The sequence below is a fragment of the Plectropomus leopardus genome, chromosome 22 (assembly GCF_026936395.1).
Source record: "Plectropomus leopardus strain MGB_pleo_1.0 chromosome 22, ASM2693639v1, whole genome shotgun sequence".
In the NCBI taxonomy this organism is placed as follows: domain Eukaryota; kingdom Metazoa; phylum Chordata; class Actinopteri; order Perciformes; family Serranidae; genus Plectropomus; species Plectropomus leopardus.
This window is the reverse complement of record NC_142197.1, coordinates 25,314,250-25,330,261: the sequence shown is the minus strand read 5'-3', so window position 1 is coordinate 25,330,261 and position 16,012 is coordinate 25,314,250. Positions and strand designations below refer to the sequence as shown.

Genomic DNA, 16,012 nt, shown 5'->3' with positions numbered 1-16,012 from the left:
CATCAGTTTTCTTGTTCAGATGCCTTTTACTGGTATTTGTACCTTGAGGAAATTGGTTTGATTTTTCTCAAAAACATGGAAAAAAGTGAGCAACTTGATTAAAAAATGTTAAACCAATCACAGTAAATATTTGATTTAGATTTTTTCTAAATCAAGGAAAAACATCCAGATACTACATCCACAGAGTATTTACAATCATTTTAATTATATATTTTAAATTAGTTTACATAATTATTTTAATTTTTAAGCACTTTTTTTCCTTCACTTTAACCTTTCTCTCTAATTTGCAGCCAGTTTTCTTGTATTTTTACTAATTTCTTGCTATTTTTTGGGGTTATTTCTTATTCTCTTTTTTTTTCTTCCCATAGTTCTGAAAGAAACCAAGCTAATTTTGGGCTAATTGGATCTTTTTAAAAGATCCTTGTTTTGGCTTTTGCCTTTATTGTACAGTATGTAGACAGACTAAGGGTGAAAGGGAGTGAGAGGGGATGAAATGCAGCAAAGGGCTGCAGGCTTGAGTCAAACAAGGACACAGTCCCTGTACATGGGGTGCCTGCTCTACCAGGTGAGCTACTGGGTGCCCCAATTCAGATTTTTTGTAGGTGAGGCTAATACTTATCCACAGTCAGTGTGTTACATGCAGTGAATGTCAGTCAGCACACCCCCAGTTCAGAAAAGCAGGCTGGAGTGCTGAAACAGAGGCTAAACAATGTCCTGCTGTGGTCGGATTCAGCAACAAAACATATTTTATTCAACTATACATTGTCACAAAGCTGTCACTCATCAGAGCCACCAGACTCCATTGAGAAAAAAAATGTAATTTTAGCTCTCTGAACACAGGAGCTGCTGGTCTACTGCTGCTTAGATCAATAAGTTTGTTTGTGTTATTTTGTGACTTAAGTGAATCAAAACTAATCACTTCAAATGCCAAAGTCACACAATAAACAACCACAAGCAAACAAATTGAGGCAGCAGTAGACCAGCAGCTCCTGTGCTCAGAGATGTAAAAATACTGTTTTTCTCAACGAAGTCTGGCATTGACACAGAGAGATTTAATGCGTTTTTCCATTAGAAATTACTCTCTAACATTAAAGTGGTGAAAATACTCCCAATATAGTGTACACTTACACTGATAATATTTTTTATTTTACATTTTGTTGTTGGCCCCCATCCTCAGCAGTACATTACTTACTTCACTGTCAGCCTCCAACCTGTTTCTCCAAAGGAGAGGCGTGCTAACTAGCATCTAGTGTATGCAATACATTAACTATCATTAAGTACCCGGTACGACCGCACTTGAAAAACACTGAATTATCCCTTTAACAACAGCACAGAGTTGCAGTAGGTTTGTTTGAGTCAGCAGCTCCTCTGCTCCGTCAGTGTCAACAGTGACAGATCTGAAAGATCTCCAGGATCTTTTCGAAATGTTCTAATCTGATGGAAGCTTCCTGTGCTCCGCTGTGCTGCCTGATCCTGTCAGAGTGAAACTACTGTTCATTATGTAGTTTTTACTCACCGTGTTTTCCACTTACTTTGACATTATCTTAGGTTACATGTGCAGCATGTTGGGCAAACTGAGCTGGATTCCTCTGGTTTTATGTGACGTCGATAGTTAAGAAAATCCTACAAATAAGGATTGTTTTTAAAGCAAGCTATCCCCCCTGACCAGTTTATGTTTTTTTTTTTTTTTTTTTTTTTGGTGTTTCTGATTAAATTGGAGACTGTTCATTATTAATAACAGGAGGTGGATGGTTGGGGTGTGACTTATTTATCTATATTTTTTTTAACTAACCCCCAAAGCTTTTTTCCTTGAGCCTTCCTAAGTAACTTGGGAAAACTGCATGACCCTCCCCACACCATAAATTGGATATTAGATTTCGAAAACTGACCTTTCAATTTCTGAAAGTGAAAAGTTAAAAGTTAAAGATGAAATCCCGGAGTTAAAAAAAAGCCTCCATTTTTTACTCTTATCCTGCGGGTGGGCTAGTTCATGCAGATGGTTTATTTTTGGCAAGATTTTAAACGTGACAAAGATTAAAATGATTTGGATGAAACATCTCTATTTTAAGCGAAGATTTGTTTTTTTTTCTGATGGAAGCATTTGTCCTTCATAATGTGTAAAAGGACTGTTGGGAAATTTAAATTTCAACACTAATTTCTGTTTTTCAGTTTCTAGCTATGATCAATGATATAGGGTTGTTTTGGCAGTTTTTAAAGGAAACATGCTGGTGCTTTCTTTCGAAATCGGTGGTAGAATAAATAAAAAATACAGCCATTTAAAGTTGTCTGCCCTATACTACATTTGACTGAATTTTGCTCAGATATTTAGTAAATTTGAATGAACTTCGCTTAGATACTTTTTTCTAATTTTTTCCCACAAATATTCAGTAAATCTAAATTATGTTTTTTTTTTTTAGATATTTAGGAAATGTTAATTATTTTTGTTCGGATAGTTAATGAACCTAAATTAATTTTGGTCAGATATTTAGTAAATCTAAATTAATTTCATTCATACATTTAGTAAATCTGAATTAGCTTTGCTCAGATACTTGTTTAAATGTAATTTATGCAATACCTTTCCATCTATTTCATTAGATCACCTGTCTCTTTGTAGAAAATCCAGCCATTTGAAGTCGTATACGCCTCAAACCACCAATTCCTCCTCAGTGTTTAAAAAAATATTTGGCATGCCTCCTCCTTTTTACAGCCGCACATAAATAACAAACAGTCCCTAAGTGAAAGCAGAGTTGCATTAAAGGCTGCAGTGAGTGTGGTTAGGGTTGTTGGAGAATGATTTTAAGAACAGAAGCTGAGAGTTGATGAGGGGTTCCACATGTGGAGCTTTGTTTAGTATCAGTACATTTGACAGGACGATTCTGTTGTTGTGTTTACTCTGTCAGCATACATTCTCTCATTGGCTCAGTTATTGTGCTCCCGTCCAGTATCAGCCTGATCATGTCATCAGAGTAGGGCAAGCGTTACCTCATGGCTGTGTTTTTACGGCGCAGAGGGCTGCACGCTTTGTTGCCGAGGTGTTGCATCACACGCATATCGGTAGGTTCTGTCTGTGGAACTGAGTCTCTGGGCCAAAGTTCAGGACAGTAAAGTTTCAGTGAGATGTGATTGCACATTTTTTGACCCGAAGGAGACTTTTTTTCAAGTACTGCTGCCAAAATCAGTTCTATTTGAGGGACACGTGTTGCAGAGGATTTTAGAGTTTCAAGTGTCAGTTTCTGTGTGTGTGACATTTTGTTTATGTCTCTGGATTGGAAGGATTGTGTGTGTTTGTGTGTTTGTGTGTGTGTGTGTGTGTGTGTGTGTGTGTGTGTGTGTGTGTGTGTGTGTGTGTGTGTGTGTGTGTGTGTGCAGGCAGTTGTTGTTGATGCTGGAACTTTTTTTTTGCAGCATTCTGATTGGCCAAAGTCTCCCATCCCAGTTCAGATTTTCTGAAGTCAGACAACAGACTAGTGTTCTCTCTGACAACTTGAATTGCAATACAACAAAATAAAATTACCTACCCCAGCTTTAATCAAGTAATTATTGCATCTCTAAGTGAAACTCACCTTTTTATGATGCACTGATGGAGCTGGTATTAAGATATATATCTATCAGTTATCTTCATAAAATGCAGTAACTATGAAAGAAATGGTGGTGGGGGTTGTCGATGATGTCATCGCTGTGTGAGTTGATGAGATCATGGGAGGTGACACATCTTTAAACGGCTGTTGTCACTGCACATGATTAGCTGCTGCTGTTGCGATGCTGTTTCCTCTGATGTGCTCTCCTCCACACTGAACACTGAATGATTTTTCTTTGCTGCTGTTGCTGTGAAAGAAGATGTTTGCTAAACTTTAATAGCGAGGATTCCTGGATGACGAGGCTTGTATTTTCTTGTTATCAATTTTTTACCCATGAATCCTGAGTCTGAGGATGTTCTGAAAAGATAGAAAAAAAGATCAGAGCTGCTGTTGTATGTCCTCTCATTCTTTGAGGTTCAGTCCAGGCTAACTTGCGTGTCACTAGTGTGTTCTGCACATGAAGCACGAGGAAAACAACTGGACAAAAGTATATGGCACAATATGACACACTGATACATGTGCATGTTACCAGAATACTAAAGAACAGTATGAATTTGAGTATAGATCTTAGCTTAAGTCTGACGTAAACATAAATGGAGCATTAGCAGAACGTTACATCCCCCTGTCCCTCAGTCATCCCCGGAGCTGCCCAACCCCATGTCTTCATCAGGAGCCTCAGTGAGGAGCCTCACTGAGCCTCCACCCTTCTACACTTCACTGGAGATCATTTACAATTCTGATCAGGCCTGTTGCTGTCCTCCCCCATGATGCACCATCACCCAGACTACACTAATGCCGCCATGATTGATAGCAACATGTTGTCTTTGGTGCTCCCAAAACCTTATGTTTTTGTCAAGCACACAGCTTCGTCTCAGCATCCCCATAAACCCTGAGTTATAGGCAGATCTAATTGCAGTGACCCACATTAAGCAGCGTTCTAGGCTTTGCTTATTTTGGGCTGTGATTCCCCTCCTCCCTGCTCTTTGTGTGGCACTGCGGCCTTATTTCCCTCAGCCCATTGTTCCAGTCAGAGAGCCAGACTTCCTGTAGACCTGCCTCAGGCTTCTTCATGGTTTACATTGCCACCTCTCTGTCTGTGTGTGAGTCTACTGCAGTGATACTCAACTTATGGCCCATGGGCCAAAGCTAGCCCGCATTATATATGTATGCCTGGTGGCCCCCCCAACAATTTTCTAATGCACAATAAAAATAAAGTGATTCACACTGGGAATTGTTCTTGTACTTTTAGTATACATGAGGTGCAGGAGTGCATAAAACAGCATCAAAATAGAGCTTGTTCATTAAAAAAAAGTGCAAGTGCAAGTGCAGGATCCCGCACACCCCCTGACAGAGGTCCTAGCTAAGACTCTAATGTCCTAAAATGCTAATTATATCTACACTCTTAGAGATGCCCTTAAATCCTATAAATGTCCTAAAAGCCAAAAACATCCTAAAATCCTTGAAATGTTCTGAAATCCTACTTGTGTCCTAAAATCCTAGAAGCATTGTAAAACCCAAGAAATGTCCTCAAGTCCTGTAACATGCTAAAATCCCAGAAATGTCCTGAAATCCTAGAAACACGCATGGGGCTGCTGCGACTGGCCCCTGGCCTCCTATTATGTCGCAAAAGTGGCCCCCAAGCAGAGTATCCCTGGTCTTCTGTCTACAAGATCCCCCAGTATTTCATTTATTTCAGTTCATGCCCATTATAGATCCTGAGCTTGAAGGCTAATGAGCAGCTTTAATTCCTCCCATAACTCGCCGCGTTATCATCCAGACAGCCAGCCAATACCGTGCCATGGAGCCTCTGCGGTATAAATACCCCCTGGCTGGCACGCAGAGTTTGAAATAGCCCCTGCATTCTCCCACCAGATGCATTCAGGGTCAGCAGCAGCATTGTGCAGTGGAAAGGTGAGAGGAGCGGGGAGTTAATTTGGGGAGATGTTTGGCGTGCCAGTTGTAGATTGAGATATGAGGTCAGTGCTGTCACAGCGTCAGATGTGTGTCTTGTACCCCTGATCAGGAGGTGGCAGTCATCCAGCCCTGCAGAGCTGCTGGAGGGCTGATTTTAAACCACTTTACCCACAGTCAAAGATGTGACAGTGACAGAGCAGAGGGCAAAAGGTTTGTGCTGGTTTGCATGTATCGTTACTGTAATGCATGCATGAACACACACAGATGTGCAGTATGTAAACACACACACACACACACACACACACACACACACAGTGGAGGCTGTGATGATGATGCACTTCTGAAAACAATAAACTCTCAGTTTCATTTCTAAGATGATCCCCTCTATCAGGTGTTCAACTTGCCACCACTTGCCAGTCACGTTTGGCTCCGCCAGCTCCAGACTTTCTCCTCTTCTCCTTCCTTTTATCTCCTCCTCTGTCTCACACCTCCCACTCCTCACACCCGAGCGTCACCGCGTGCTCTCCCACAGCAGTGATCCCTGCTCTGCTCTGATAGATGGGCTTTGTTCAGTGTCCTGTTCCAGGTCGGTCTTTGGCTGTAACGTGGATGTAAATGAGTTAATGTCACCTCAGGGAGAATCGGCCGGGCTGCTTAAATCTCAGGGGTTTACAGCCGCCTCCGCTTCCTCACCAGGTGCCAATAACTCCCTTTAGAGAGGAACAGATTTCCTCTCTTCTTACAAGTTTCAGCATGTCCACTTCAAGGTGAATATCTTTTATAACAGCTCCACTTTAGGCAAGTTTCAGTCTGTTTGTTAATGACCATGTTCTGCTTAGTTACAGTAGGGGTGGGTGATGCATCCACTATACTCTATGTATCGTGGCTTGTTCCCCATTGGATGTTTAAATTGACTATATTGCAATCATCAAGTATGAATTATCACTTTTTTTAACCATCAGTATTAGACTCGCTACAGCGTTTTGGTTCTTTCTCTCTCCTTCTCATTGACTCACACACACAAAGAAAGATTCATTCATGATATGTCACACACACTACTCTGCCTGTCCAGATCATTTTTCTTCTGTTAGTATGAGCAGGCAAGGCGTGTGTTTTTGTTTTCATGGCTCCAGACAGCTACAGTTTTGTGGCATTTTGTGACCATGGAGCACCATTGCGACTTGCAGATTAACATTTGAACTGGAGAACTGTTAATCTGTTTTTAGTTTACAGAGTAAACTGTGCCACGGTAACAGTTTAACTAATGAATTTAATGGTATATATCAGGTGAAGCGTGTGTTTTTGTATCTGCAGGCCCCCAGACTGCGACTTACGCGTGCAATTTGAGACCACGGAGCACCAGAGTGACTGGCAAATACTATTAAAATATGAATGTGAGAGCTGTAGGTTTGCCCACAGTGAATAAATCCTTACGTTTAAAGGAATACTTTAACACTTTAACTTTTGCTAACAGCTAACTGTAGACGGGAGGCTTCACAGAAAAAAAAAATATTATAACAGTACTTAAACTTTATTATGGTAAATGGACTGTACTTGTTTAGTTTAGTGCTTTTCTAGTCTTTTTGACCATTCAAAGCGTTTTTACAAGACAGGTGACATTCACCCATTCACACACACATTCACACACAGGTGGCAGAGCTACCGTACCAGGTGCCACCTACTAGTAAGCATAAAGTTAAACAAAGTTATGCTGTAATAAAGCTAAATGGTGTTCTGTTACAGTAAAGTTAAATAAAGTATTATTTTAAAGCTATATTGTCCAGCCTTAAGTTATAGAGTGAAGTACTATCAGACCAGCAGTATGGAATAACCTGTATATTTGTTGATATGCATGGTGTCCTGCTTCTGGAGCAGGTGATCTTTTATCATTCTTTCTCATTTAAATCAAGAATCTTCTCAAAATTTAAAGAAAATTATCATCTACATTGTGAATTTAACATAAAAGTGACGCAGGTTCTTATTTAGGCATGATATGTAACCACATGAGCTGTTGTGATGAAGGAGGTGTTTTGAGGTAAAAGGACTGTGCTAATAAAGATTAGTGACCTGGCCTCATGAGGACGATGTGATGAATGTATAACCCAGAAACGCACCTGTGTGGAGCTCGCCTGCCACTTTAGTGTAAACAGTCTGAGCTGTTTGGTCCTCCTCCGGGACAGCCAGCAGCCACAGCGGGCCAGTCTAATCCTGCTCCTGGCTATTAATATTCAGATCGTTCAAAGAGCTCCCTCGCCGCCGCTGCGAGCTGTGAAGTTGGCTGGTGACTGGAGCACGGAGGTGTGTCGGCCCGGGCTGTGGTGGGAGTGTCCTCGGGCTGCAGAGGGACACAAAGACATTTGAGCAGCCAAAGCTCCCCTCTGGCCCGGACCATCTGTCCACACACAGAGCGGCCTGGGAGTCAGTCAGCACAAAGCTTGCGCACGACACTGCCCACTGACATATGCTAATGATGACAGGGGCTCACAACACCGACGCACACCAATGTTGACTGATGCTAACAAAAGTATGCTCGGGTAATAGGCAGATAATAGTACATGGCATAATAATGCGGTAAGCTCCATAAAACAGAGCAAACCTGTTTTATTGTAAAGGAGGAACTATATACTCTATGTCATTCTGTTTTTCAACATTATGACAATATTTTGACCTTTTTCTTTGTCCCATCTGTCTTTTTTTAGTTGATGAATCCACTTTTGCCATGTCTGCTTTTGTGAAGCGTCTTTCTTTCTGTCATGGCCCATCAGTTCCTACCTCCTCTCTTCCCCCTGTAGTGATTTGGTCCATCTCTCTGCATTTTGTCCCCGGCTTGCCGCCTCGTGCTCCGTTAGCTCGGCCAGGCTGCTTTTAAGCCTGTTAGACTAATCCATTCAGACAGTTCCTCCAGGCTACACTGAACACATCTCTGTAATGTAACACACGGCCAGGCCTCGCCACTGTCTCCTCCGCACACACAGGACCAGCGGCATTCTCCTGTCTTTCACCATGAAGCCACCCAGAGTTGGTCAGCTTGTTAATGGCTTTTGATGTTTTGGCCTCAGTGGACAAGTAATGAGTTTGTGACCAATTTTAAGGATAAAGAAATGGCTTGTATTAAGTGGCGTTCAGGTCCTTAAATTTCATATCAAAAGCAAGTCAATTTCACAAGAAAGTACAGTAAAATTAATATATGTTGTGAAATTGATGAAAATAAATATAAATATGTTAACCTGACTACAGGTTTGGGTATCTAATGTTTCACACCTTCATACCCTCCTGAAAATTCACTGGGGTATACAGTATATGGCGGTATAAGTTTGCGGTGCTAACAGACCCCCAGCGGTGAGTGTGCCACTTACTTTCAGCTTTTCAGATTAATAAATACACAAATGAAACCCACAAAATGTTAACAAAACTAATGTTCTCACACCTGTTTTCCTTCTTAAAGTGAGAAATTCAGCTTTACACCTTTGGAATTCAACTTCCTTTCAGTCATTGAAGACAGATTAGGGTTAATTGCATCGTGAACTTGTCAAGAAACACACTTAATTCAACCTAAAAAAGTCCACTATGTCAACAATCACCAGCCTAAAATTTGCTCAAAATAAATCCTTAATTCAATAAGTTAGTTGTAAAAAAAACATGTTGTTATTCCACATAGTCTCTCTGCCCTCTGGCTGCCAGCTGTTAACAGTCCTGTAACTTCTCCCTCTATCGTTAGGTGTTGCTGTGTCTTTCAGCTCAGCTGTCTGTTCCACCAGTAGAGACCAGAGACTGAGCTCTGGTGATGCGTGCTGTGCACTACATACAATGAGTTAAATAGAAAGAGGAGCACTTGTATTTATCACAGTATTGAAAAACATACCTTTTTTTTCTATTTCTGACTAGATAAACTACTGAAATGGTCTATCATGGAAAATCTTTTGTCAAATAATTGGATAGATATAATAAATAATGGAAAATTAATTTGCAACATTTCTGATAATTGATTAATTTGATTAAGAATTAGTGCATCCCTTGGGTGGCATAGTGGCGTCGTGGTTAGCACTGTTGCCTCACAGCAAGAGGTCCCTGGTTCAATCCCAGTTGGAACGAGGTTCGGTCCATGAGTTCAGCGGGGGCCCTTCTGTTACGGACCATGAATGAATAAAAATACAAGGAATGCACTGATTCTTGGCCGATACTGATACGATGTTGGAATAACAATTTGGCCATGGCCAATGTTTTTGTTGTTGTTTGTATTTATTCCCCTGTTTGTGTATTGAATACAAAAACAAGGGAATAAATAAATTCTTCATTTAAAAAAAATAGCTGAACTGTTTTAAAGTCATTCAGCGCTTCATTACTTGGTCTTTGAATGAGCACAAATTCTTACAGATGTTTGGCCGATTAATTGGTGCATCTGTAGAAAATGCCAAACATTCCCTGGTTGCAGTTTCTCCAGTTTGCTGCTTTTGTCTGTTTTGTGCGTCAAATACAGTACGTACTATTTTAGAATGATGTTTGAGTGATGCTTGGGCGGAACAGCAAAGCAGTGAATATGGGCAGAGTTACAGCAGTTACTGCATGCTCCTTCATGTCTGTGGAAGCCTTTACTCCACTAACTCAGATACTGGCCAGAAACAGTTTTGGGGCAGGCACTTGTCCAAAAGTGTCTTAGGGGAAAGCAGCACAAACAATAGAGTTTTGTTACGTCAAGTGCATATTGTTTCTAGAAGTTGAAGAGCCCTGAACCTGTCATCTGCCTGACATATTGAGTGTCAGGGAAGTGCAGCCCTATCCTTCACCCATACAGTGAGGGAGAGGCTACCATGTGCTGCTAGGCAAAGTTCAAGGATCGGGGGGTTGGAGGAGGGGGTGGCAGTAATGATGAATGGTGTGTCTCTGGGAGTCAGCGGGACCTGATGACCTCTGAAGATGCTGCTAGCTGTTGCTGACTGGTCATATCCTTCTGCAAATGCTTCTGCGTCTCCAATTGCAAAGTGAGCAGTTGATCTTAGGAGGCGTGAGGAGCCCCTCTCTCAGAATGACCTCTGACCTTGAGCTCCATATGTTCTGTCTCTATGGGAGACGAAGGGGACAAAGAAACCAGAGGGAGTTTGGGGGTTGTTGTTTTGCTCCTATCGGAGAGGCCTACAACTTGGCCAGAGCTGGACTTGACCATGGAAAGTCAACTTCATTATTCTTTGGTGTTTTTTTGTGTAAAATGTGCCTATTAACAACCACTGAAGGTTGGGGTTTGATTGAAACTAGTTGGTATAGCATGTCATTCAGCCATATCTAAAGGCCGAGAGTATTTATAATTGTTCTGAACAGCTACTTTTTAAAGGCCTGATGGCAAAGAGAAAAGTGGGACTCAATAATCAGTTAACACAGAGTAATTACACACACTTTCAGTCAGTCCTTCCTCAAACGGTGTTCAGACATAAAGTGGCAGACGTAGCTCTATGAAGAATGAAAAGGAGAGCCACGGAAAAAGTTCAGATCTTGCGGACCCTCTCACCTGGCCAGTTTCATGATTGGTGATTGTTTGACAGTTGGCTTAGGTTAAAAAATAATGTCAGACGAGCCCCCGAATTTAGACCTTAGAAGGATATAGGACAATGAGGTTTCAGAGGCATTCTCAGCCCTTGATTCAACACTTTTTAAAGCTCCAGTGTGTAAAATTCAAGGGGAGTCAGTGGTGTCTACCCGTAAGGATAGCAACCAGCTGAAACTTCTGGTAGATTTCCACACATTCATTTACGTGTTGCGGCCTGCCACGATGAAAACATCTGCCACCACAAATAAATTCTATTTTTGGACCTGGGCTGTTCATTAAGAGGGCTGCTGAAATACATATTCTATTTAGTTATTCATTGTGCCACACTGTCGGAATGCAGAGCACACTCTGGGTACAGACAGAGCAGCAGAATACCAGGCACGTTGAAAGTGAAACTTAACTGTTGATTCTGCTGGCTTTAATAGATTGCATTCACTCGAAGCAGCTGCTCCTTCATCTGTCAGTCTGAGTTCTGAATGGATCAACAGATCAATTATCCACCCTCCAAAAACCTCAGAATTTAGAGAGAGGACACAGAATGAAGCAAAGGGAAACACATTTAGAAGAAAATACAAAAATGAAAGTTTGCTGCAGCTCATTCTAAGGCAAAGCAAGCACAACAATTTTTATTTTTAGGCAGTTATGTTCTGAGGAAAAAGTACTTTTGATATTATATTACATTTCTGCCAATATACATTCCCTAAATCCTACACGCTGGACCTTTGAATGACAAAAGAGGATCAGACGCTGCATCCTTTTAGCCTCAAGGGTCTGTTAAAGTCTGCATGATGTGAATTTTGTTAGCTGCCCATGTGTGTATGGACACCGCTGCAGACTCCAAAATGGATGTCTCATGTGTAGAACATTGCAGTGTTCTGACAGTATCCCTAATGTAGCCTGTGTAGCACCAACTGTACATTTACCATACACGTGCGTTTTCAAGTATTACACTTTAAAAACGTCCTCAACACCATTCTGAAAACCAAGCCTGTAGTTTCTCTGTGGTGCTATCTCAGAATGTCAAAGCATGTCCTCTGGGAACTAATGGGTTTTTATGAAAATGTCACAGTTTTCCCCTGTGGCTGGTTTTGTTCACGGTTTCTCAGATAGAACAGTGTTAACTCAGAAATGTGTTTCCCTTATCTGTAGCTGAGCCACCTATGGCAACATTGCATCATGGTATTGCGATTATCAATGTCTAAGACAAATCCACTCTAAGGCATGATATTTGCCATTTCCATTCAAACCCTGAACACTTGTGCTTTCAGTATCCCTGAAATGCAAAATACATACAGTATGATGAATATTCTTTATTATGAAGGCTCTCAAAATGCATCAGTGCCTCAGCGCAGAGTTAAACTGAATAGGAAACGTCATTCTGTTCCCTCTGAAAGCTTGATCACACTGAGCTCTGCTGTCTCCGGCCAACATCTCATGCATGTCATTCATCATTTGGAGTGCACACAGTAACTGTGGCAATGTACTGAAAGGCCATTAGTGAAATCTAAAGGTTGTCGGTCATCAGGAATTCTTTGTACTGAGATTGCTACTACTGCTACTGTAGGGTTTTAGGACACTGTGGCCCATCCGTCTTTCTGTAATATTGCAGGGTTTCCCACACATTCATTTATTTGTGGCGACCCGCCACAGTTAAAACATCTACCACCACGTATTGATTGTCTATTTTTGGAGCTGGATCGTTCATTAGGAGCACTTGTGAAATGTATCTACTAAGGGTCGAGCGATATTGGTTTTTCAGGGCCGATACTGATACTGATTATTAGTAGTTAATGAGACAGATAACCGACATTTGGAATTGATATGCATTTAAAATAAAAATGAAAATCTTTCTGTCGATACTTAGAATTTGGAATATAACAAACCCCAATACAAAACTCCGAAATGTTCAGCATCATATACACCAAGTTCTTAGCAATTGTTTTTTAATAAAGTTCAGTAAAATGTCAGGCGCACTGAAAGTGAAACTTAATCGTTAATTGTTCTGGGTCTAAAAGTTTCCATTCACTCACAATAGCTGCTCCTCTCATCCATCAATCCTGTTCAATCACCCCTGAACAGATCGACAGATCAATTATCCACCCCGGGGCTCAAACTCTAAAAAAAAAACTGCTGCTGAGGAAAAAAAGAACTCTTGAAGAGTTCTGCTGCCACATGGGCCTGCAAAAATGTCTGAATTTAGAGAGGGGAGACAGAATGATAAAAGGGACGCCCACACGCGCACACACACACACACACACACACACACACACACACACACACACAAGATATAGAAAAAACGAAACGGTTGACCTAGCCCCCTGCCAGCTGCCCTGTCTATTAGTGTAATGAGTAACTTTTGTTTCATTTGCTGTGTTTATCGTGAAAAATCAATGGTTATGTGGCGTGTTACTGCACTCTGTCCTCTGTGGGGTGATGTGTTTGTCCGTTTGAAGACCAAGTTGACATTACCCTTTATTTTAAGTGTCGGAGAAAAGTTGGTCTCACAAAGAAAGAGGGAGAAAGAGAGCAACACAAGGAAATTAGGTGGAAAGGAAGTTTTACTAAAAAAAAAAACAAAAAACTAACCTCCTGTGCACTCAGAAGCAGGTAAAACACAGATGCAGGGAGGGAGTAACAGGAGAAAACAAGCTGGCCAGATTCTAACCACAACTGAAGCAGCTGTGATTAATGAGCCTGAATTAATTTCCATTGATTGCCGAATGTGATGCGGTAATATAAAACCTCCTCGTCCCCAGTGACACACAGAGCGACATCAGCTCAAACAGACCTCATCATTGTAGCAGCGTGGAGTGCGCTGTTATGTCAGGCAGGCTGTAAATCTCCTTACATAACTGTGATAGGCTGCACAACGGTAACTAAGGCCCCTTATGATCCCCTGCTGCCGACTAACAGGACATCACCTCACTGTGAGACATGCTGGACACACACAGCCGACACTGCATTATACCCAGCATTACAGCGGAAATGCATTTATTTCTTATGTAATTACTTTTCAAGCTAATGACAAGCAACAATGTGAATTTGACAGACACTGCCGGGGCGTGAAAAAAATACAGACTGTGTGCCCTCCTCTCATGCGCAAAGCTTCATCTAAGAACAACACACTTCTTTTAAGATCATAGTTTAACCTAAAGACAGAATATGTGACATCCATTGAGTTTAGAGGCAAATGTTTAATCAAAACTGAAACTTTTAAAATCATATGCAGCAAGACAAACCATGCAAGACAAACAAAAACAAACCATGATATGTTCAATGAATATGACTACATGCTAAATATATGGTATAAGTGCTAAACAAAGCAAGGCAAAATCCAGCAACAAGGCAATACAAAGTGCTCTCCATAAAAAAATGAAAAGCATTGAGTCAAAGTACAAGAGAAGCACACTGTAAAAGGGCATTTAGATGCAACAGAAAATAAAAACAAACCAAGCCAGGCATAAATATGAGAAAGGTTACAATGCAGTGTAAGATTTTTTTTTTAAAATAAAAGGCAGCAGTAAATAGAAAATGCTTCAGCCTTTATTTAAAAGAAGTGAGAGTTGCAGCAGATCTGCAGTTTTCTGGGAGTTTGTTCTAAATATGTGGTGTAAAAAACACATATTTAACACTAACACTGCGTTCCCATGTTTAGTCTTGACTCTGGGGACAGCAGACCTGTCCAAGTATACCTGAGAGGTCTCGATGGTTCATAGTGTAGCAGACTGTCAGAAATATATTTGGTCCTAAACCATTTAGTGCTTAATAAACCAACAATAATATTTTAATGTGTCTTGATTGCAATCGATTACTTTATTTCTTGTATCGTGACGTGTTTCTACTGTTGGGCTGGTGTGAAAAGTTTCAAAACAAGTTTGCAAATCTGAAGAAAAATGTGCCTGTCTATATTATGAGGGCATTTGGATATCTGGCCATACTTCTAGAAGTGTGTTTTGTGTGTGTGTGTGTGTGTGTGTGTGTGTGTGTGTGTGTGTGTGTGTGTGTGTGTGTGTGTGTGTGTGTGTGTGTGTGTGTGTGTGTGTGTGTATGTTGCTGGTTTATTGGACTCTGATCTCTGACTGATTGAGTTCCAACTCATCCACTGATCTCTGGCCTGAGTGATAAGGCAGTGTAAACAAAACAGCATTCGTGTGATCGGAGTTGTCGATTTGGGAAGCCGTTCTTCCGACTTTGTTGTGTTTATGCGCTTTGAGGTCGTTAAGTGAGAATGCAAGTTACAATTTAATGCTAAGAGCTCCTAAACAAGAGGTTGATAGTTGTTTCCAGTTAATTTGTATTCTTATAATTTTATTTTTTATATACAGGTGATATTGAAATAGGAGCTGCACCCTCCAGTTTCAAAACTTAAGTGTGGTGGCATTTGATATAGAAAAGAAGAGAAATGCAGTATTTTGTATAAGTTTTGTTTGAAATAATTAATAGAATATTTTTTAGTCATAATTTTTCTGTAATCCCGTTTTATATTTTAAATCGCGAGAAAATTGTATCGTAAACCCAGTATTGTGAACAGTATTGAATTGTGAGTTGAGTGAATAGTTACATCCCTAGCATATGCTAAAATGTGCAACTATTAAAAGTAAATAATAGCTACTAGGAGCAAAATAATGATTGTTTACTGTCAGTTGTTGACACCGTTTCGATGCCTTTCACCATCTCAACTGCCCTGAAACGTCATACAAACATCTCAACTTGGCAACTCAGGTATCAAGGAAACTTCCTAATTTCCCACTTGTAATTACAGCTTTGGAGGGCCGTTGATATGTTCGTAACTCGTAAATACGGTAAATTATATTTCTGAGGAGCAGGTGAAGGCAGCAATAGTCCTTCTCACTGCCACTTCATAAACTTTATTTATTCTTTCTTAACCAGAGAATGGATTGATTTATCTCCACTTTGCTTTTACCATGGTCTCTGGTGTCTCTCATTCTTTCATCCTCTCTGCCTCTTTTCTTTTCTTTCT

General features: G+C 40.7%; 1 protein-coding gene across 7 annotated transcripts in view; it reads left to right on the top strand.

Moving 5' to 3' along the window:
* The window catches only part of LOC121961297 (DENN domain-containing protein 5B-like), a 105,178-nt gene that overhangs the window by 714 nt on the left and 88,452 nt on the right, over positions 1-16,012 (top strand). The gene's annotated exons all lie outside the window — the stretch shown is intronic.